We start from the raw sequence: 22,533 nt of genomic DNA on the forward strand, positions 1-22,533 counted from the left end.
AAGAGAAATGAATTTACTGGACCCTCACAGGGATCTTCTCAAGCCTGGATCTTGTGAGAAAAACATTTCTTGGCCCTACAAAAACGCAAAAAGTTATCGCATTGACACTCACATGCTTACAAGAATGAGGAATGCAGAAACATCACTGTTCATAAGACTATAAGAAATGGTCCCGTCAAGGCAGATCGGGGGTCATCAGGATCCTCTGCCCTTGCCCCGAGGCCAGGCAGGGACCTCACAAGCAGGGCGATTTGTCAAAGGGGGCACCAGACCCACAGTCAGGAGACTGAGGACCCCTCCTACCTCAGAGACCTCTGTTCATCTGAAAACTGGAGATGCTAGCAGAGGAAAACTCCCAGTGTGGGTCTCGACCTACTCACTGAATCTCTGCAATGCTGTTAGAAAAATTACCTTGGCATCTTCCGCTTCCTTTCCGCCATCGCTTAGCTTTCCACGCAGACGTTCAAAGTGGGGCCTTTTAAAACTCTGCCCTCAAACGAAGGTGGTTCAGAGCAACACTTTGGCTGATATCACGAGACTCCCAGGGCAGCGCTTCACTGCTTCCTCAGCATAGGCCAGTGCCCATCTTATGGGGGGGGAGGGGAATTTATGATCCTTCTCTCAGTTGAGCGAGCCAAAGTTTTATAATATTCATTAAAGATCAGCACCACATGTAAGAATACGGTACTGCCTGTACACAAGGGGCCCAAGTTATAGGTGTTCAGGGAACGTGGCCTCGACAGGCGTAAAGTGGCAGGCACCAGCACTACGCTAACACAACCTTCTTTTATTGCAAACGTTCGTTCAGTCGAAGCCCTAATTACTTTCTGTAAAACCCTTACTACCATCAAGCTTTCTTCCGACAGGGCAGCCACACGATGGCCTTAAAGTGCAGCAGCAACACCCTGGCGGCCTCCCGAGTGGGCGGCAGGGGGGAGGTTGGAACCCGTCAGGAGCTGAGGATTTGCAGCTGGGAGGTAGGCTTTTTAGTGAGCTTCGCGATTTCTCGCGCCCCTTCTAAAACCCTGGCGTGAGGACTTAGAGGCTCCTTCGGTGGGACAGGCCGAGGCCCTCCTGGAAAGGATTCAAACGTCAATATCAGTGTTAGGTCAGAAGCTGCTCTTCCTCGCCCCACCCCCTCCCAAGAAGGGGACCGGTCAGCTTCGAGGGGCCCGTGGAGCATCTTTTCCTGCCCCTCCTGGGAAACGCTAGACAACCCCGGAATCCCAGGTCTCGAGGTCTGGCTCCCGTTCCTCGGTCTAGTGCCCTGGGCTCTGCCGCCCCTCCCCAGGTGCCACACCAGCCCTCACCTCTCCTCCCACCCCACTAGCCCCCAGCCCTGGCCTTTCAAGGATCCTGCGAGTCGCGGGCAAGGCCGGACCGAGCCAGGCGGCCGGCGGGCCCTGAGCAAGGGGCTCTCCAGGCCGCGCGGCCGCACAAAGCGGGGAGTGCGGCGGCTGCAGCGTGAGGCGCGCCCCCTCCCGCGAGAGGGCCGAGCGCGCGCCCGCCCCCCGTCCCCCGCCCCAGCCCCCGGAGCGCCATTCGCGGAGCGGTTTACGCTAGTCGCCGGGCGTACGGCGCCCCAGCGGCCGGGGAGGTGCGCTGCCCGGCTCCCGTAAAGTTATTGTGAATGGGGAGCGGGTGACGTCAGCGCCGAATGTCAACAATGTAGCGATTGAGAGTGTGGGCGTTCCGGGGAGAGCGGGAGCCGAGCGGCCGGGAGCAAACAGCGCCGAGCAGCCGCCGCCTCAGCAGCAGCAGCAGCAGCAGCAGCGGCAGCAGCGACCGTGCACGCCCGGGCTGCGGTCGCAGCAGCGCTAACGCGAGCGCCCGCCGCCGCCCTAGCCACCCCGCCTGCCCACTCCCGCTGCCGCCGGGCTCTCGCTTTCTCCCCGGCCTCCCCCGACCCTTCCCCTCCCCCTTCCCGGCACACTCGGGGGGCTGGGAACGTGCTGCCATGTGATGCGCGTCCTCTCCGCGAGCTTTCGGTGACCCCCCTCCCAGGCTGCGGACCGGGAGGACGCGGGGAAGAGGAGGCGGAAAAGGACGCAAAGTTCTCTGGCGAGGTGAGTCTCCGGCCGCGGGTCCCGGGCCCCGGCGGCGGGCGGGGCGGCGGCGGGGCAAGTTGGCGGGGGGAGCGGGCGCGCGGGGCAGGAGGGGAAGCGTGGGGAAGCGACGCGGGAAGGGAGCCGCGGCCGCCGGGCGCGCAGCCGCCCGCCGAGCGCGCAGCCGCCCGCCGAGCGCCCTGCCCGCTTTTATGGCATTTTCTAGGAACGGTAAGGGGGTGGAAGCCGAGACGGCGGTCGCGCTGAGAAGACTGTGCGCTCTCTCTCTTGGCTGTTTACGGCGGGCGAGGCGGCATTGTATTTTGCTCGCGTCGACGGGTGTTTTGGAACAGCAGGGGGAGGAGGAGCAGAGGGTAATAAGTCAGGCGTGGGGAGGGCGGGCTGGAGGGAGGCGCGCGTCCGCGCGAGCTGAAGCAGCTGTCAGACCCACGGCTCGCTCCCGGCCCCGCGAGGCCCGGGCGCCCCGGCCCCCAGCGCGCGACCGCGGTGCCAGGCCGGGCGGCCTCCTCCCTGCCCGCGGCGTCCGCGCCCGGGGCTGCTCCGCGAAGCTTTGCGCTCGGCTGTCAGTCGCCGCCGGGTAGCTGGGACCACAGCGACTGGCGGGGCATCAAAGCCCAAGTTTATGGTCCCGGGAAGAGGCAGGCTGCTGGCTCGCGGCGCAGACCTTGGGCTGCGCGCTGGGTGGAATCACTACTACCAATGACCGGGTTATTGAAATGCGTCCCAGGGAGCTCAAGCCAAGGGGCTTGTGCCTTCAGAGAGGGAAATCTTGCACCTTCCTCCTCCAAGATTCTGCATGAAATCAAAGTGCAACACACACCCTCCTCTCCCTGCCCACACTTCAGTCTGCAAGCCCCAGAAGCTCCACCTAGGAGAGGAGTTTATCCAGGGGACACCTCTCCACCTACCCCACGCCGAGGTGCCCTGTGGGGTCTCGCACTTTTCCTCCTCTCACAGGGTGGGTGCTCAGGAGCCAAGCGCCGATGGAGAGGGAGGCGGGCGGAGCTCCTGGGCTACCTCAGCTGCGAGAGGGGACTCGAGTGAGCATCTCAGCGACCTCGGTTTGGCCGAGGATTTGCAGGAACTCGGACCGTGAGAGGAAGCCTGCAGGGCCGGGTGTACGCGTGTGAAAGGGGTCGCGCACCCCTGGCTTCGGGGGTCGCGGGCGCGCAGGGTATCCCCAGCATCCTCTCGCGTGTAGGGGAGTTTGATAACTTGGGGGAAGTTCCTGCACAACCGCTGTCCGATGGTTTTCTCTGTGGCCCGAGAAGGAGCGCCTCGCAATTTGCCTGTCCGGTCACCGTCGTCGCCGCAACCCTTGGGCCCTGGGAAACAAGAGGGACGAGGGCGCCTCACCCCCGACTGAGCGGCACACTCCCGGCTGTTGGGCGGGCGACGGGACGCGGCGTTCCTCGGTTTTCACCTTCACTGTCTAGTGCTGCAGTCTCTGACTCCCTGTGTAAATTTCATCTGTTGAGTGTGTTTAACTAAAAAGGGTAATTACTTTAGATAAAAATCCTTTCCTGCCTAGTGCGAACCTTGGCGGAGATGATGCCTAATGAGATATTTTGCTTTTGTCTGTTGAGAGTAAAATTAGAGTTGTTAACTCTGATAACGGTTTTCTCAGATCATTTAAATGTAACATGTAGGAAAGTCATGTCGAGCTGCGAAGGCTCCGGCTGACATGAAAGAAGCTGAGCGGGAAGGGCTGCCCCTCCCTCGGTGGAGAGGCTCTTTTGGTAAGGCGGTGGCGTCTTGCTTAAAATGTGAGATTGCTTCCACCCTGGTGCTCCGGCAGCTCGCAGCTCGCGAGTAAACGGCGTTTTTCCTTCTTCCAGGTAATAGTAAACGTGAGTCAAAATGACATCTTGTTAGAATTAGTCTTTAGTCTGTAAGAGAGATTGCTAAATAAGTGTTGCACTCAAACCGCTCCTGTGAAAGGTCTGTCAGCACTTCTGTTATAAATTCAGGTTTTCAGGAGTTTATCATTTCACCCCAAAACTTTGAGTGGCTGAAATGTTTCTCCCTCCTAGTGTTCTGCCTTAAAACATGCATTGATTGTCCACTTCCATCCTATTTGCTGTTCTTGAAACTTGAATATCATTCAAATGGGGGTCCCAGAAATGGAAAACACAACCATGGAATAAAGTACTTTTGTTAGAACATACTTCATTTGTGCTGAATAATATTTTCATTTTGCATTTTGGAAGACATTACGTTTGCCACTTGGTAATCATAAATGTGTTCATTCTTTTGGTGTCCGTCAGTTCTGCAGGTGGATTGAAATGTCAGTTCGTGTTCTATATGCCAGGATTACGTGGAAGAACATTCTCCTCATATATGTGTGTGTCTGAGCTCATAGCTAAATTATATGCATGCCTGTTAGCTACCTGTCAGTCCTTTGTATGTTGCATGTGAGGATCTTCCATAGAGGAGAAGAGGTAAGGCAGAAAGGGAGGGAGGGAGTCAGGGACACCGGCACCCCGCAAGTCACTTTTCAGTATTATCAGTGCCTGGAAGAGAGCCATTCTTTTGAGTTATGCCTTTGACTCAGTGCCCTCAGGCAAGTCCCTTCCAGTCACTCACCTCTGGCTGCAGTGTGAGGGGCTTAATTATTTGCAAACTACTCTGACATCCCTGGATGAAAGGCACTGCATAAATGCAAAGTATTGTTCTGATATGGAATTTAATGATCCATTACAGTTCATCAGGAAAATGCACTTTGCAGTGGTAGTCAGAAACGTTTCCACCTGATGGAGGGTAATGGTAACTGCCTAAAAGTAGGTTCAGATTACAGATGAGACAATTAACTCTAGCCATGTGCTCTTCAATTTGTTGCAATTCATTTTGTGATCAAAGTGAGTCGCAGAGAGCCAGATGGTCAGGTTCACGTTCACATCTCTCCTAGGCCAGCGCTTCACTTCTGAGCCCACTGTCTGCACAGCCAATGGGGACTTACTCATTAGCGCTTGTGAGCTGTTCCTCAGAATTTGTGATCGAGGCTCCTGCGATGCCAACAAAAGGGCTCAGGCCAATCTGTATTGTTGGGAGCGGTTTAATTTTACTTGGATTAACTCATGCCTAGTGTCTCTGGTATGGATCCAGCCTTAACAAGGGAGGAGAGAGATCCTAGTGGCTGTCTAGCTCAGCAGGGCTGGGCTCCACTGCTCTACTTTTTGTATACCTCAGATTTCAGGGGGTACGTTGTCTGGCTTCTTGTAAATGTTGGCTTATACTCAGTTAAGTAAATACTCTCCCTGTCTGGCTGAGCAGCAGGGCCAGTTTCGTGGGCATGTGACCTGCACTGTTGCACAGGGCCCCTTCCCCCTCTCAGAAGGACCTCACACGTGGTTAATCTTCTGCTGTTGTCTTCTTGAGAGCCTTAATAATCCTTGAACATGGGGCCCTTCATTTTCATTTCTCGCTGGTCTCCGTGAGGAGGGGGCACGACGTGGAGTGGCAGGCAACCACTACTGTGTCTCAGTTCCTTGTCGTCGACTGTTGCCAGGCAGGAATGGGTGGGAATACTGGCTTTGTGTTGCCACACCTTCTGATTTTTCCGAGGGAAGCTGGATATCAGGGTTTTTAATGTGGAATCCCCTGATTTTTAAATATTCACTCAAACATTTTCTAAACACTGGGTGGGAACACTGAAAGCTCCAGAGCTGGCCTGCAGGCTCCCTGGCTCCCACTGCTGAGTGAGCTAAAACAGCTTATTGTTTAATATTTCTGTATTTGGCGATTTTCTAAAGGCCTGGCACATAGGAAGACAGTTTGTGAATCTCCACCAAGTGAATGGTTAACCGCGGTCAGGAAAATTGAAAAATGCAAGAAAAACAACTCTAAATCAAATGAAATCAACACTGAGTCCCACTCAGGGGATCGGTAGCTTTCTTTTTAACAGAGGATACAACGTGAAAGTCCAAATAATTAATATCGAGGGCACCGTATAATCCTCTGCAGGTAAATAATCCATTGCTTTTGGGTCACCTGCCCTCTAAGTAGTTGTTATTGACCACATGGTGTAACATGCCTGTTTAATGCCTTAAGGACTCCTCCATGAGAATTTGACATTTGGGAACACCCACTAAAACAATAGCTGTGATTTCTTAAATGTTCACCACGTGCCAAAAACAGTGCTAACTGCTTTCCCTGCACATAATCTTGATAACTCTTCAAGGCAACCCTATGAAGCAGGCATTGTGCCCATTCTACAGAAGAGGAAGGTTCTCGTTGGAAGGAATTTCATCAGAATGCAGTGTGTGTTGTCCTGACTGTCTAAAGGTTATTTCCCTGTCCTATATACACAATCCAGCCCTGAGTCAATGACTGGGCATGGGCTAGGGGTCATAGCATACAGAAAACCCAGTTCTTACCCTCACGTACAAGGAACAGGGAACGATGCAATATGCAACGTATCTGTCAAAACCTGCGATTCAGACAGCAAACACTGCATCTGCTTCCCTGTCTCCTCCTTTCCTTTTCGGGATGTTGAAGAGGCTCCAGTGACATATGACCCTATCAGAGGCACTAGCAGTTCAGAAGTCAGGGCTGCTTGCAAAAATTGGCATTACTCTGGGAAAGAAAAGAAGAAGCTTCTGGCAGAGCTGAAGCCGAGTTAGGGAAAGCAGCACCAAGGCCTTGGGAATGACAGAAAATCACTCCTGTCTTGTCGATGACAGCCTATAACCCATTTCTATTCCATTTTTAAATTTTATGTAAATATTTACACATTGTTCAAGTCCAAACTGAAACCTGCTGTGAAACATTTTGTAAACTCAGATTGCCCAGAATATTACTCATCTTTTTTGGTCTGGGATGATATTTAATAGAAAAGTAGTTCTTTCTTTGTCAATTTGAGGTTTTTACTTTTTTTCCCCTTTTTTCTTTTTGTTAATTTCAAATGTCAGTTTCCCTAAAACTGAAACTTACTCTTACCATCAGTATGCTACTCAGCTTCCCTAAAGCTGGAAGTCTCCTTAAAACCACCAGGATGTCCTTTTCAAGGACCCTTTCTTTTCTAAAGAATATGGAAATTGAACCTTGTCCTACTAATGGCACTACTTCAAAAATCAGGCAGGAATGTTGCCTTTGTTTTTCCTTGAGCTATTTTTTTCCAAAATAATCTCCCCAATCTGAAAGCATTTCACGTGCTTGTTCATTCTGGTCATTGGAATTACAGCCAAAATGTCTCTCAGTCTTCCCCAGTGACCTCATAATCACCACTTCTCCAGCATATTCCCCTGGTTAACTTCTCTTTTGTTCCTCAGCCTGATAATAAATTGGCCTTTGGTTCTGAGATGTGTCATTTGCTTCCCTGACCTCTTCGTTCCTCTCCTGGTGGCAGTAGGACACGGCGCTGATGCCCCTGCAAGCGGCTGCCTGGTTGCCAGTTCCCTCTCCTGCTTGTGTCAGCTTTCATCTTCTCCTTTCCCAAGCGTTTAAATCCTCCCCTTTCCAGTCCTCCCATACTTCTCGTGATTATCTCCATTTGTTTCTGAGCCTGCAGCTGGCATGTGGACAAACTCCAGGTTAGTCGCAGAGAAAAACTTTTTGAGTTTCCGAGTCTGTTGTCAAAGTTAGTCTTGCGCCATCCTTTTGTCTCTCCCCTGCGATTGCTTCAGGAGTTTCCTCCGGACTCTTCACAAGTCTACTCCATAGAAGGCTTAGCTTGGACTTTCACTTTGGAGTTTAAAGCTGGGAGAGCCCAGCGTGTTTACTCCCATTCTTTTAAGTAGAGAAACAAAGTGAAGGTGCCGCTCAGGAAGTTTGCTTCGTCTCCTAGTACCAACAGATTATCGGCAGGTTTTATTTTCCTGTATTCTCCTGAGCGACAGGAGCTCATGGATGCCATAAAATGGGCTAAGTGTCCAGAAATGCCATCCTTTAGAGGCAAGTGCCTCATTCATTTACTAAACAAACGTATACTGAGTATCTCTTACGTGGCAGGCGCAGTGCTAGGTGATCATGGTGCTAGCGGAGAGCAAAGCCAGTCCTGGCCCTGCCCCCATGAAGCACCCCATCTGGTAGGAGGGATGGCATTTATCAGACAGCCACAGATAACTTATTGCAAGTTCTGTGAAGGAAAGGTATTTTATGCACTGGAGGATGTACTGGGGAATGTGACCGGGTTGGGAGGTTGGAGCTGTCCTCCTCGAGGAATTGTGGAGTGAACTACCGTTAGGGCCTGTCTGAAACTGGAGGCTAGCTCTCCTCAACCTATTAATTTACTCCTGTCTGTGGCCCTTTGGAGTATTGCATAAACCACGCTATAACCCGTGGAGTCATTTTGGCAAATAATTGTTCCTGTATACAGAGTCCAGAATTGATTTATTTACCTGTGTCTTTAGAACCTGATAAAAACAGAACTGTTAATTGCCAAGAATACTGTTCGCTTCTATACTTGGAAAAAAAAATGCAAGTTAGCATTCTTATTTTGGACATATTGAGGGTCGTTTTGACAATATTTGAATGATTAGAAGCTACACAGCCATGCCCTCCCAGTTGGCTGATGTGTGTGGGCCCCGGGCGAGGGTCTCTAGTGAAAATGTGAGTCCAGCTTATCGGAAGCCCCTGCCCACACGAGAGTGGGAGGGTCTCCAGCCTCTGCAGACCGAGGATGATTATATAGACCATTCTTAGCACAATTTAGGAGTGCAGACAGTGTCTATTTAAAACAAATTGACTTTAGTGTATGCTAAAACTCCTCTATTTTCTTTTTATCTAGTGGTAGCTAACCTGTGTTGGGAGCCTCCTATGTGTGTTACTGATATTAACTCATTTAATCCATATAACCACCTAGAGGCAGGTGTGATCATTAGAAGGTGAGGCACAGATGTCATCCAGCTAATGAGTAGCTGAGCTGGGATTGGACACTAGGTGTCTGATGCTAGAACTTGTTCTCTTAACCACTGTGCTATTCTGCACGCCCTTTTCCTTTTTGCTCTCTACCAGGTCTCAGAAGTGGAAATATAGGCCATCTCACTATGAAATACTGGATATTTTATTGGCATCTATCTGAAAGATAAAATTGAAAAATAATTTCTCAGTGAACCTGAGTGAATGTATCTGTTGTCTTTCATCTGACTCACTTTCTAAGAATTGCACTCCTCACTTCTAAGTGTCCATCTGGGGATCAGAGCATGGAAGTGATGACATGTAAAGACAAAGGAAGAACTAGACACAAAACATGAATCCCATGACTCTGGTTCCAGGGTTTTCCTGTAACTCATGCTCCTACCCTCTTGTTATGTGAATAATTTGTTTATAGCTTTCTTCCTTCCTTCCTTTCTTTTTGGATGAGGAAGGAAAAGGTGTAGGAAACCATTTCTATAATAGGTAGATTATTCTACTGAAGAGGAGGAATTTCATTCAGAACCAATTCCATTAGAGTTCCTAATTAGAAATATTAGCTGCTAGTAACAGATAAAAGCAGGTAACCTTTGCTCTCATTCTAGTCAATTTCAGGAAGAGATTATCTTGCCAGATTAGCATGTTGCAACCTTCAACAGGAGATTTGAATGGTTTTAAAGGACTCCGCTAGGCAGCTGGTTTGGCAGTGACCCTGATTACCCCGGGTTTGCAGGGTCACTGTTTAGAGCGCTGACTCAGCTCTGTCCTGGGCTGGACGTCCAAGTTGTCATCTTTAGTCAAGCGGCATTATCCTTGGAGCTGCTGGAACATGAAGCATGCGTTTGAAGCTTAATTTGGGAAATGATCAAGCGTATGAATGTACTGTGCTTATTTTTCAGTATTTAGTTCAAATTTTGGAGATGGCTAAATGGGGAGATGCTTAGTGTGTCACTGTTGGAGGTTTTAAGTGATTAAAAAAATCAAGCAGATGAGTGCATAAAGATTTCTATGCAAACAATGATGAGCTTAAATTAAAGCTGCTGATTTAGTATGAGAATTACTTGCATTGATTTGTAGAACATCTATATAGGTTCAAGCTTCCATATTATGCAAATGAATGAGCCCTGAAGAGTCAAACTGTGAAAAAAAAATGAAATTAACTATAAAAGACATTATTACCCATTCAGCAAGAGGAAAATGTAGACATACTTAGCATTAACCCTTACTTTTCATATATCTCCTTGGGAAGATCTGCATCAGGGTGACGGTCCTTGCTGCAATCCTGAAGAAGCCAGCAAGGCTCACTCTCAGTTCTCCCAGTGGCCGCTTTCTGCCCTGACTTCTTCTGTGCTTTGCTGCCTTTAGGCCACCCAATGTCCTTAACCAGCCCCCTCCTTCCCTTGCAAAACCAATCTCAGAAAAGGATTTTTATGAAAACCATATTACTGGGGTATAAATAACTGAGCATACCTAGTGCATTAATTCTTTCTGAAGCATCAGCTTATTAATAGGAGACAAAGCCAAAGAAGTAAAACCCTAGAGATGGGACTCGTAGAATTTCATACGCTGGTAGGTACCCTAGTGATGGGAGGGAATTTCTGAGAGAAGAGAGGGCTCTTTATAAACCCAACCCTGGAGACAGAGAATATAGACAAGCAGATTAGAGCATATAAACCACTGTAATATTGAAAATATGAAGGGCAAACCTAAGTGTCCATTGACAGATGAATGGATAAAGAAGATGTGGCACATATATACAATGGAATATTACTCAGCCATAAGCAGAAATGAAATTGAGTTATTTGTAGTGAGGTGGATGGACCTAGAGTCTGTCATACAGAGTGAAGTAAGTCAGAAAGAGAAAAACAAATACCGTATGCTAACACACACACACACACACACACACACACACACACATATATATGGAATCTAAAAAAACAATAAAAAAAAAAGGTTTTGAAGAACGTAGGGGCCTGTCAGGAATAAAGACACAGACATAGAGGATGGACTTGAGGACACAGGGAGGAGGAAGGGTAAGCTAGGATGAAGTGAGAGAGTGGCATGGACATATACCCACTACCAAATGTAAAATAGATAGCTAGTGGGAAGCAGCTGCATTGAACAGGGAGATCAGCTCAGTGCTTTGTGACCACCTAGAGGGGTGGGATAGGGAGGGTGGGAGGGAGACGCAAGAGGGAGGAGATGTGGGGATATATGTATACATATAGCTGATTCACTTTGTTATACAGCAGAAACTAACACACCACTGTAAAGCAATTATACTCCAATAAAGATGTTAAAAAAATAGAAGGGCAGATAATTTTTAATGTGATAATATGTTTGTCAGTGAGCATCACCTTTCTCTTGCCAGATACTTGATCTGATCGCATAAACCCGGGTAATGAGATGGTATGTTATTTGACATTTAAACGGAGCTTCAGGGGAAAACCACTTGGTCTATGATTAGGAATTTTTGTCAGTTAGTCAGTAGCAGCGGCAAACCCGAAATATTCTATTATCCTTAAATGTTGAATTTTAAAAGAAAAAAAAAAAGCAATGGATTTCACTCATCTGCCTCCCCAGCCCACAGTTTTATTATAAAAATTGAGTTAAGTCTATTTCAAAATTGGCATGCCCCGTGCGTTTAGCACGGTTGGTGGTGACATCTGGACATTTGGAGAAGTTGATTGATTAATGAAGCCATGCTTCTTTTAGATAGAAGTGTTGCAGGTTGAATACCCAGCTGTGAAGGGTCTGAACTGCCCTCCGTTCTACCCCTCCCCGACGCAGACGCCTCCAGCAACCATGCTATGTTGGGTTGATGGCGCCATCTAGCGCCAGTCTGTGGAAATGTCCTGCTGGACTCTTTCATTCTTCCTTTGAGGTCGGATCTCTGAGCAGCTGGGTGACGAGTTCCGCCCCTTCTCTCGGAGTACACTGTCTAGTGGAGCGCCTCTCCCTAATTCCTACTTTTCCTCTGACTTCTGTTTAGTTATGCCTCTGTGCCTTCCTCTCTCCCTGACTCCATTGCTTTCTGTTCCCCTCTCCCTGGTATCCCCTCTTTGTAGCCCTTCTTCCTTTCTTTTTTTTTTCTTCCGACTCTTGATCAACTTTTTGGAGCATACAAAACAAACAGTACTCACAACTGTAAAGATTTTTCTAGTAGTATGTTATGACAAAGTAAGAGAACGTCATGCATTTTAAAGTGAAATTAACCATGTAAATCATGCTTAGAGAACCAGGGTGAAACTAAACAGAGTCCAAAAGTCTCATCTAGAAGACTGTCTGCCATCTTCCTCTAATTAGACGTTTCCTCAGACAGTCAATCAAGAATTTTTAATTGGCTTTGGAAGAACTACTGTTATAGTATTATTTTCTCTTTTTAAACTATAAATGTAACCTCTCACTCATATTTTAAATTTGAGACAGCCTTCATGGAATATTCTGAACATAGCGTTGTTTCTGTGGGAAAATGTGTCCTGAGTTCCAGACAACCCATTTTCCTCTTAGATTTTTGGCTCTGGTATTAAGTGAGAGAAGGGAGATGAAAGATGTGTAGGACTCAGTCTGAGATGTGATTACACCAGAACGTTTGTGGGATCTGAGTTTGTGTTCAGGTTTAAGCTCCCACATCAAACAATAAATTTTAAGTTTCCACTTATGTTAAGCATCTCGATATTGTGGGTTTGAAAGTAAGTCCCCTCTGAAAAACAGGAACTGTGCTTGTCTGTTACCAGTTTTTGTGGTCGATAGGGTATCTATTTTGATTTTTTTCAGAAGGGAGGAAAAGCAGTTAAATCCAGTTAAAATTAAAACCGGTTAAAATTAACTGGCTCGTGAGATTTGAACGCAGCTGTTCCACACATCACAACACGGAGAGTGAGTTGTTTATTACCAGTCTTCATTATTATTAGTTGTGACTACTATTTTTGAGTGGTGGCATAGATTGTGTCTATTTGGGGTTTAACCTTGGAAAATAGGAACTGCGAGGGAAGAGAGGTTCCTGTTGGCCGATTTGCATGGACCTTGTTTTTGTTTTGCCCGGGTAGGTGTGTGCACCTTCTGCCTGCACGAGTCATTCAGCATGTCAGCAGTTTCCTACGAGCAGCGAGTGCTGACTCATGCAGCTGTTACAGCCCTCAGCTGGCCCCTCTGTAATCTGCCCACAGCACCAGCGCTGCCTTGGAGAGCACCTCAGCCACTTAGCTGCTGGGAGGCTATTTTCAGATCTGTGGTCACTGCCGACCTTGGTTCCCAGGTAGAAAACTGGACATATTCCTGCCTTGGCCGAGACTGCATAAGCATCACAGCATTTCTGGGAAGCCCCCAAGAAAACCGATTTTTACTTCCTTTTAATTTTCTGGGACTCTTCTGGGGCCAGGGGAAGGGGGATGAGAGTAAAGGGAAGGGACTATGCTGTTATTTCCTCCGAAGCACCAGAAGGAACCTTCCTGAACCATTAACTTAGGCTTTCCTGGTGTAACCTGGACCTGCCCCACTTCTCCCTGCACGAGTAAGGAACGTGTGCCCGGAGCAGGGCAGCGGGCAGGGGGGTGCTCAGCGGCCAGCCCCACTTTGTTTTGTGTGGTTCAAGTCCTTAAGTAATGACAGATTTTGTTTATATCTGTTGCATGTTATTAAGGTTAAAAAAAAAAAAAACAAAAAACCCCAAACCTGACCTTGGGTCATTTTAAAGCTGGCGTGTGTTTTCAGAAATGGTTTCGTTGTTTGTTTTTGGAGTTCAGTTCTGCTTATTTTCATCGGAAAGTGAAAATGTTACTGTTTTGAAGTTTATAAATAAACTTCCTTTTGCAGATACAAGTTGATCAGAGCATCCTAAGCTATCTTGAGAAGAATGATTAAAGTGAGATCAGCTGGGGAAAGGAACGCTTTGCACTCCCTTGTGGAGTTCGCCTCCTTTTTTTTTTTTTTTTGGGCTTCAATAAGCATGCTGAAGCTGCTTTGACCAGTAATAAAGAAAAAGCTAAGCCACAGTGACTGTGTGTAACATGATGTTGATGGAAGTTCTTGGTTTCCGCCGATACAAATGACTCATCAGTATCAATAGAATTGTGACTTCTAATAATAACACAGTGCAAGACCTTCAAAACATGTGGTTTTAGCCCTAGGTGTTAGTGAAAGGTTGGAAAATATTAGTTTGAGCTTTTTTTTCCTCATCTCTTGATTTCACCCAAGTATAAAGTTGTTTTTTGTAGGTGTGACGATCACACTATTGTTTTTTCATCTTACTGTTTTTAGTTTCGTTATGACCAAGTCGCCAAACTCAGATCATTTCATCGTTTAGAAATCTGTGCAGTAAGCATCTCCTGTCGGGGCTGTGTTTTGAGGGAAATGTGGCTGAAAAGCAAATCCTCCCTGAACAGAGAAAGGAAAAAACTGGTCCAGACTCTGGTCCGCCAAGCTGCCCACCTCCTACACAGCGTCTATTGTGGTGGGCTGTGGGACCGCTGACTAGACTATTGCCGTGTGAGTCATTGTCAGAGGATTCCAAGAGGAAGGGTCACAGAAAATGCGAGTCAGAGGAAACAGCCGAGTGGAGAAGGAACAGTTATCACAGGAAGGAGCACGCTGCCCCGTTTCCACGGCTGCAGGGCTGCCCAGAGACCCTTGCGCATCACAGGGAATTTAGGTGTGTGCTTGTGTGTTGCAGCCTATCTATCTACTCGCATCTCTGTGTGGGAGCATTCTTGTTTTGTTGTTCTCTTTTGGTTTGTTTTGCCTGCCGTTTGGTCAGACCAACAGCGATCACTCTCTTAGCTCTGTACTGCAGAGGTCTTACCCAAGAGCCTTTCCTTTTTACATTCTGTAGTGAAAGCAACTGAATTTCCAGACTATGAGACCAGCATCTGCATTTACATTTATAGTTATTTTCATTCTAAACACTTCATCTTTAGAAATGTTCCATCCCTTGTCTCCTAGCTACTAGAGCCAGTGGCCTTTGTGCCTTGCTTGCTACATCAGCCTTGATCTGGGATGTAAATGCTTTATAAAGAGAAGTGCAAAATAAGAACGTTATTCGTTGAAATTTTGTGTCGGTCTTGCCTCTTTCGCACTTCCTTTTAGATGGATCTTTTTGTTGTTGCTTCCTGCCATCTTCTCAGCATTTTTGATTTTTAATACTTATACTTCCCTGTTACTCTTTTTACCCTGGTGTCTTGCTACCTGGTAGAGTTTCCTTTCTGGGCCTCTAGTTCTTTCTCTTGGCAAGTTTTGCATTTCTTTCTCTGTGTGAACACTCACCTCTTCTCATTTGCTCTCGTAGATTCATTTTGCTCCTGCCTACATGTCCACACTCTTTCTCACATCGTTCTTGGACAGACCCAGGCATGTTGCACACATATGCACGCACTCTGTATACATATATGTAACACCCACGTGAACACACGTGCACCGACATGGTTCCCCTCCCTGACCCTGGCCTCTTGCTCATGGAGGCCCTGCAGTGGCCTCGGGTCCTCCTGTTGCCATCCCTGCCTGCAGCTGGTTTCTGGGAGGGGTCTTTCAGGCGAGAAGAAAATTGGAAGGGGAGCCTGAACTGGCTTCCCACCTGTGTCTAAGAATGCATCCTGGGAAGGAGGCTAGATTCTGAGGAAGCAGGAAAAAAACCCAAGGGAGGCCCCAGCTTCGGAAGCCAGGGAGGAAGTAGGCCTGGACTCAGGGAAATCTGCAAAGGAGGACAAGACGTTGAGATGGCTCTGCCACCAGCCTGAAGTTGGAGAATCCCCACGGGGTCAGAAATGCATCAGGATGAGGTGGGGTGACTGGGGAGACTTAGGGTGGGTAGGAGGCTCAGAACTCAGGGTGTGAAAGAGGATAGGGATCTTCGAATTGCCTTCTTGCTGTTAAAATGCTCATCGAGCCTGGTAGGTCTGGGGGCATGGGAAGGAGATCCCGGGGGACACACAGTCTTCCCTTGTGGCCTTGAGCTGTCTCCTGCCCCCATCAGAGAGGCCTTCCCTGACCCTGTGGCGTGGGGGGAACCATCCTCCTCCCCAGGCACCCCAAGCCCACTCCTCTCCTTCCTTTTCTCCATAGCTTTTATCACCCTCGGGCCTCCTGTATGTATTGCTTGCTTGTCCATCTGTCTCCCTCACTATGAAATCAGCTCCGGGACTCAGGGGCCCTTGTCTCCTTTGGTCACTGTGGAAGTCCAAGGGCCTGGAAAAGTGTCTGGCCCTAAGGGGCTGCTCATTAAACACGTATTTGTTGAATGAATGAATGGACTTACTGACTGTCCCTGAAAAATCACCTATGGCTTCTTGCCCACTGAACACATCCAGAGTCCTCAGCAGAGCCTTATAACCTGTTCCCATGCTACCATTTCAGATATATTTTTCATCAGTGTTTTCTTCTCACTCAACTTGTGTTAAATATCTTTCGAACTGATTTATGTTTTTATTTTGTACAGTTTCCTAATATGTTGGCTCTGAAGTTCTCTTAATTTGTCCTAAACTTTCTTCTTGCATAAATCAAGAATTACTTATCGAGGGGCTTGCTCTTTGCAGCGAAGCGAACTCTGTGAGACCCAGGATGTGGTGTGTGAAATACAGTCCCAGTCTGTAGGGAAGTTACGTTTCATCTTGGAGGTGACATACATAAGCATGAAGCATTTGAAGTACAGTACACGGCAGGATGTGATCAAGGGCCAGGATGAATAATAGTAGAGGTAAGTGTGGTAGGTGTTGGGGAGAAAAGAGAAGATTGGATGACAGGAAAGCCTTAAAAGGAGGAGTTGGATCTGTATATGTCCTCGAAATCTTGTGGGATTTGCTGAAATGGTCCAAATTCCCAAGTTTGATATCCTTCGAGATTTTATAGATGTCAGGTTCATCAGCTTTATTGTTCCATATCAGTCATTGTCAGTATACTGTCCTTTTCTTGACCACTCCCCAATTAAGACCTTCTTAAGATATAATTAATGAAGAGCTATGAAGGATTCTAAGTGCAGCCCTAGGAAATTCTTCTATAGTAGTACAAAAAGTTTAAAATGTGTGAGGAGGCCTTCACTTCTGTTGTTTGAAAAAATTGTGAATAGAACTTCTGTTCATTAAACCATGAAGAGTGAGAAAACAAGCCCAAAGTGATTGATTGATATTTGTGGGACATTTATGGTACTGGTCCAACATATGTAAAGAACACATGAATCAATAAAAAAAAGCCAGACAACCCAATAGAAAAATGATGCTATACATTCATATGCTTAAACAAGCACTTCACAAAAGAAACCCAGACAGCTAGTTTAATAATCAAACATATGCAAGTTAAAATTGTAGTAATATACCATACCCTCTGGATTGGCAGACATTTACATATCTGACATACCATGTGTTGGCAAGGATGTGGAGGAATGGGAATTCTTATAGATAGTTGGTAGAAGTATAACTTGATACAATTACATTGGAAAACAGTTTCTTACCTAACCAGGTTCAACCTGTTACTAACTTACAATCTAGCAGTCTTACTCCTAGATATACATTTAGGAAGATGTCCGAACTCACGTGCTTCAAGGAACACTGACAAGAATGTTCAAAGAAACATTGCTTATAAGAGCAAAAACTGGAAACAACCCAAATACTCATCAATATCATATTGAATCAACTGGTTTTGCTGTACTTAGGCACTGGGATACTATTTGGCCATGAACAAAAAGAGCCGATAATACCACATACAGGAGAGGGTGTGGAGATGTGCTGAGGAGCAAGGATTCTGCCTGGGTTCAAAATCCAGGTCTGCCACTTATTTTGTGACCTTGGGCAAGTTTCTTAACCTCACAGCACGTCAGTTTCCTCATCTGTATGCTGGGGAAAATGATAGTGTCTACCTGATAGTGTTGTTAGGAAGATTAAATGAGTTAATATTTTTGACATGCTTAGGAGAATGACTGGCATGTAGCAAGTTCTTTGTAAGTGTCTGTTAAACAAAACTGCATGAACCAATATGGATGAATCTTAGAAACATGATGTCCAATGGAAGAAGCAAGACGCAGAAGAATATGTACAGAATGATTCCATTTATGTAAAGTTCAGAAGCGTGCAAAACTAAGTAGATTGTTTAGGGATGTATATATAGATGTTAAAACTATAAAGAAAATTAAGGGAATGATTGCCACCCAAAAAGATCAGTGTCGTGGTTACCTCTAGAGGTGACGGAGTGGGATAGGGTGGGGAAGGAACTCTTTGGGGGCTTCCAAGTTCCTCAAAATGTTTTATTTTCCAGCCTGAAAAGTGGTCCCAATGATGTGCTTTTTTATAATAATTTTTTTAACAGTGTGTGGGTTTTTTGCATATGTGTATACGTATTACATATTAGATAATAAATTTGAAATGGATTTTGTGAGTTGTTATTTTCTGAAAATATTTCTCATTTGATTTGTTATTTTTAAATTACCTCAGAAAATGCCAAGCCCAAAGTAGCAAGATGACATTTAACAGGAATAAATGTAAATTCTTACATTTGGGTTAAAAAAAAAAAATAACCTATTCAAGAACAGAATTTGCACACCTGCTTGGTACCAGTTTCTCTACAAGATTGTGAGCTGCCAGTACAGTGTGGTCTTTGGTGCTGACAGAAGGTGAGACTTGCATAGAGTCAGGTTAGGTGAGCCGTGGCATTTAGATGGGGCCATGCAGGGGTCCTGCTCAGCTGTTCCCAGGCCTGGCTGTCCCATGTAGGGAATACTGTGCCCCGTCCCAAGGGACTATTTTAAGGCAGATGTTGACCATGGAGGGAGCATCCTCTGTGATCAGGATGTTTTAGGGATCTGGAAGTTTTAGGGATCTGGAAACTGATCACTTCTAAGAGTAGCCAAGGAAGTGGGGAAGTTTACCTTGCAAAAAAGGAGATGTAGGGAGAGAAAGGGTGTCTCTCTTCCATCATTAGAAGAGGAAGCCAACTTTCTTTGTTGCTCTGCAAGTCAGATCCCTGCAGTGTCTACTGGTACAGGCAGTTTTCAGGTCCTAGTGGCTGGAGATGTGCAAGCAAAAGCTGTGGGGTCTCCTTTAGGCTTGACTGGAGCCTCGGTACCCGACGTGTGGTTCCTGGACCAGCATCATCGGCATCACCCAGAGCTTGTTAGAATGCAGAATCTCAGGCCCCCTCCACATCTATGGGCTCACAGTCAGCGTCTTATCAGAATCTCTCTGGGGACTCACTTACACATTAAAGTTTGAGAGGCACTGGGCTCACCTGTTTCTAACGTCCTTCTTCATAATTCTTAAGGTTCAGTGATTTTATTTAGTAAACTATAAACTCAACTGAAAATTACCAGTTCATAGGTGACATTATCAATTTAAAACGCCTGACTATAGTTAATAATACCGTATTCTATATTTGAAAGTTACTAAGAGAGTAGATTTTAAAACTACTCGTCGTAAGAAGAAGTAAATTTGTAATTATGTGTGGTGAAGGATGTTAACTGGACTTACTTGGGTGATCGTTTCACAAAATATTGTCACTGTGTTGTAGACCTGAAACAAATGTAATGTTATGTGTCAATTATATCTCAATTTTTAAAAAGTAAAAAAAAAATAATCTTAGTGTGTTATGTATACATAAAGCAAAACAAATTTTTGTTGCTGAAATCGTTTGAAATTGATTTGTCCATTTTTCCCCTAAAGTAAAAGTTAGCTTGCTTATGTACTGGGGCAGCTTATAGCAATTAAAACGTAATATAATAGTGATTTTTTTTCTTTTTAATATATAGGATGAGATTCTTATTTTAAAATTATGTTAATTTCTTCCATTTTTTTTTTTCTTCTGTATTCTTTAAAATTTCCAGAGTGGATTAAGGTTCTGAGTACCTGTTAAGAATACTCAAAAGAGACATTTAAATAATAAAAGCATCTCATAATAGATTGGTTTTATATTTAGCCTTTTTTTTTTTTTTTTTGCTTGTACATATTCCATATTTTGACCTTATAGGAACCTTTGAAGTCTGAGTATTTTACAGTGATTCTCCACAGTGCCCCTTATCTTTTAGATTTTAGATCTGCTATCAGGCAAGTGTAAAATAGTTTTACCTTTTCCCCCTCAAAAGACCATGACTAATTTAAGCTCATCTCTTTTTTTTTCCTTAGAGATTTTGCTACTCATCCTTTTAACTGATGAAGTTCAGGTGGAACCCATGATTCATTTCATCCTTTTCCCTCTATGTAATTAGTCATTTATTCTCTTGATGTCCACAGTAAAACTAATACTTAACATGATAGTCATAAGATTCCAAAATAAAGAAGTAAACGTAAATGACTTACAATCAGATATAAAGTACGCTTCGTTGTATGGCAAAAATGAATAGGGAAAACTTTTCATGAATAAAAGATGTTTTTGAAGGCTGTGTAACCATGAGTTACTTGGTTTATGCACATCTTTCCAGATCTATTTTCTTTTGGCATATAGGATAAAGAAACTGTACTTTGATGGTTGGCTTAGATAATATGTGGTGTATATATGTCATCTAGATGAGATAATGTATGAGAGATGGCTTTATAAAACGTAAAGTACTATAGACATTTTAATGACTTTAGTGCATTATGATTCTGTTTGAATTTTAATTTAGAGGGGTTTCCCCTCCGTTTATAGGATTGACTTAACATCTAAATTCCATCTTAGTGAGATTCTTCAAGTTTTGATTTCTTTATCCATAAATGACTGTGAATAAATGTCACCACACGTTATCATATTAGTAATTGTGAGGTGGAAAGCTAGACTTTTTGCTACCAGCTTGCTTGCTTGTTTTGTTCGTTCTTTCATTCATTCATTCATCATGAATATATATACTGAGCACTTCCTGTGTTCAAAGCTCTGGGAAGACATAAAATGAATAAGACAGTCCCAGGTCCAAACTTTTTTATAATTTATAAATGTATTTTTATTAATTTTAGCAACTTACTGAATTTTAGATTGATCACCATTTTAAATACTGAGTAGATAACGAGATTGTTGTTGAACTTAATAGCTGTTAAAAATACAATAGCATTTCTCTAATGATTGCATTTCTCTAGTGATGTTGAGCATCCTTTCACGTGTTTGTTGGCAGTCTGTATATCTTCTGTGGAGAAATGCCTACTTAGGTCTTCTCCCCATTTTTGGATTGGGTTGTTTGTTTTTTTGACATTGAACTGCATGAGCTGCTTGTATATTTTGGAGATTAATCCTTTGTCAGTTGCTTCATTTGCAAATATTTTCACACTCGTCAGAATGGCCATCATCAAAAAATCTACCAAAAATAAATGCTGGAGAGAGTGTGGAGAAAAGGGAACCCTCTTGCACTGTTAGTGGGAATGTAAATTGATACAGCCACTATGGAGAACAGTATGGAGGTTCCTTAAAAAACTAAAAATAAAACTACCATATGACCCAGCAATCCCACTACTGGACATATACCCTGAGAAAACCATAACTCAAAAAGAGTCATGTACCACAGTGTTCATTGCAGCTCTATTTACAATAGCCAGGACGTGGAAGAAACCTAAGTGTCCATCGACAGATGAATGGATAAAGAAGATGTGACACATATATACAATGGAATATTACTCAGCCATAAAAAGAAATGAAATTATTTGTAGTGAGGTGGATGGACCTAGAGACTGTCATACAGAGTGAAGTAAGTCAGAAAGAGAAAAACAAATACTGTATGCTAACACATATATATGGAATCTAAAATAAAAAACAATGGTTCTGATGAACCTAGGGGCTGGACAGGAATAAAGACACAGATTTAGAGAATGGACTTGAGGACATGGGGAGGGGGAAGGGTAAGCTGGGATGAAGTGAGAGAGTGGCATGGACATATATACACTACCAAATGTAAAATAGATAGGTAGTGGGAAGCAGCCGCATAGCACAGGGAGATCAGCTCAGTGCTTTGTGACCACCTAGAGGGGTGGGATAGGGAGGGTGTCAGGGAGACGCAAGAGGGAGGGGATATGGGGATATATGTATATGTATAGCTGATTCACTTTGTTATACAGCAGAAACTAACACACCATTGTAAAGCAATTATACTCCAATAAGGATGTTAAAAAATAAATACAATCGCCTGAAGTATATTCTTCAATTTTTAAGAGCAAGGTTTAGGAAGATTACTGTATATTTCTATAAGCTTTACCTTATCTTAGATTTTTTTCAGAATGCTTTGAAATCACGTATTCCAGTCTAGCCTGTGCTGTTCAGTTTGGTAGCCACTAGCTACTTGTGGCTTTTGAGCACTTGAAATGTGGCCAGTCCAAATCGAGGTGTGCCGTGAGTATAAAATATACACTGGATCTCAAAGTTTTAGTATACCTGAAAGGCCAAATGTCTCTTTAATAATTTTTTATGCTGTTTCCATGTTGAAATGATAATATATAAGTTTAAGTAAAAAATGTTTTAAATTTTACCTGTTTCTTTTTACTTTTTTTTTAATGCAGGCTACTAGAAAATTTTAAATTACATATATGGCTCACATTATATTTCTATTTGAAAGTGCTAGTCTGCATTCCAAAGTGTAGCGTGATCGAGAGCTCTCAGAGCAAAGAATATCAGAGCTTAACACAGAGAGTTGTAGAGATGAGATGCCACCAACTGAATCCACTTACTCGAAGAAGAAACCCCGGTC

The 22,533-nt window shown here is 44.8% G+C and overlaps 1 protein-coding gene across 1 annotated transcript in view; it reads left to right on the forward strand.

Annotated features, from left to right (window-relative positions):
• Positions 1-920: 920 nt before the first annotated feature.
• The window catches only part of BACH2 (BTB domain and CNC homolog 2), a 362,077-nt gene continuing 340,464 nt past the window's right edge, over positions 921-22,533 (forward strand). The window contains exons 1-2 of the mRNA XM_032650803.1: positions 921-938; positions 1,703-2,066. The gene's annotated coding sequence lies outside the window, so the exon portion shown is untranslated. The remainder of the gene's footprint in view (positions 939-1,702; positions 2,067-22,533) is intronic.

This window comes from Phocoena sinus, chromosome 12 (genome assembly GCF_008692025.1).
Source record: "Phocoena sinus isolate mPhoSin1 chromosome 12, mPhoSin1.pri, whole genome shotgun sequence".
Taxonomy (NCBI): domain Eukaryota; kingdom Metazoa; phylum Chordata; class Mammalia; order Artiodactyla; family Phocoenidae; genus Phocoena; species Phocoena sinus.